Source organism: Dama dama, chromosome 23 (assembly GCF_033118175.1).
Source record: "Dama dama isolate Ldn47 chromosome 23, ASM3311817v1, whole genome shotgun sequence".
NCBI lineage: Eukaryota > Metazoa > Chordata > Mammalia > Artiodactyla > Cervidae > Dama > Dama dama.
The window spans coordinates 79,380,054-79,381,383 of record NC_083703.1 but is presented as its reverse complement, the minus strand read 5'-3'; the positions used below and the strand labels follow the sequence as shown (position 1 = coordinate 79,381,383).

At 45.5% G+C, this 1,330-nt stretch overlaps 1 pseudogene; it reads right to left on the bottom strand.

Annotated features, from left to right (window-relative positions):
* Nucleotides 1-505: 505 nt before the first annotated feature.
* LOC133044506 (histone deacetylase complex subunit SAP18-like) lies at nt 506-1,090 on the bottom strand (annotated as a pseudogene).
* Between the last annotated feature and the right edge of the window lie 240 nt (nt 1,091-1,330).

Here is a 1,330-nt window from a genome sequence, read left to right as displayed (position 1 = left end):
CACGAGATGTAATCGGTCATTGAACGCCACAGAGCTAGTGATGGTAGAGCCAGGCTTCAGACTGAAGCAGTCTGGCTCTGGAGTCCATGCTGCTCCTCTCCTCTGCATTGTACCATGGCTCTAATGGATGGTTGGAGGGGTAGATAGGTAGACAGTAGTAAAATTTTAGTTCTCTGAATTATCTGTGCTCGTGTTAATACACAGTCAGAATTCCAGACACCAATGGCTTGGAGTGTATTGATCTGATAGATTGATGATCTCCCTGACATTCACTTAAAGAATGGCACAGCCTCTGATCTTGAACCTTTTCTTTTTACACAAAGAAAAATGTTAGGGAAGGAGTTAAAGATAAGGAGGGACACTGACCTTCCTACACCACATGCGGAGATTTGTACTCCATCTTATTTTTAACACCCTGCTTCTAAGGGTGTGGTCTACCTTCTCAGCCTTCATTTTGTGTATCATTCTTATTTTCTGTGGTTTTTTTTGGGGGGGCGGGGGGAGGAAGAAGTAAAAGTTTATTTTACATAACTGACTGGAAAATAAATTCAAGAAAAAGCAAGTACAATTTAATACCGTCTCATGCGCCCTGAAGGACGTGGTGCCCGATTTGGAGGGGTGATCGCTATGTCCAGATAGTCTCCTATTTGGAACTTCTATGACTGCAGGGTCATGGAGTCATGAGTCCCCTTTCTCCCAGACATGGTGCTGCCAATCTCCTTTACTCGATGGCCAGGCCTTTTAAGATCCGCAAAAACAATTGCAAAATTGAAGTGTGTGCCTTTTTTTTTTTTTTGGCTTCTGGGTAGACTTCTTTTGCTAAACTAGTCAATTCTTTCAAGGTTGCATCCATCCAAATGTAGATCTGCAGCTCGCTGGACGGCACGTGTCCGCGGGAGAACTCGTCCATGCGGCGGCGGCGGCCGTTGTTGGTGGTGAAGACGCTCAGGAGCAGCGGGCAGGCCTTCTCCCGACCGATAGGCTTTTCCGGCTCCTTCATTTCCTCCTGGGTAACGCGCGACTCTACCGCCATCTTCCTTCTCCCGCCCGCCAGACGCCCGCTCTGACCTCCGACCCCGGCAGCGAGCATGAGAACCAAGCCTCTTTTTTTTTGTTTTCTTATGCAAGTCGTTATAGCCTACATGATCAATGCAGGAAAATCAGAGCTGACCAGGAAGCAAAAAGAAAATAAAAGATCGCTCATATTCCCACTAATGAGAAATGGCTCCTGCCTGCATTGTAATAGGTTTTGTTTGTTTGTTAAATGCAATATATTTGTATGACTTGTTACAAGGAGCCAGTTTGGTTGTGACTAAATATTTTGTTGAAA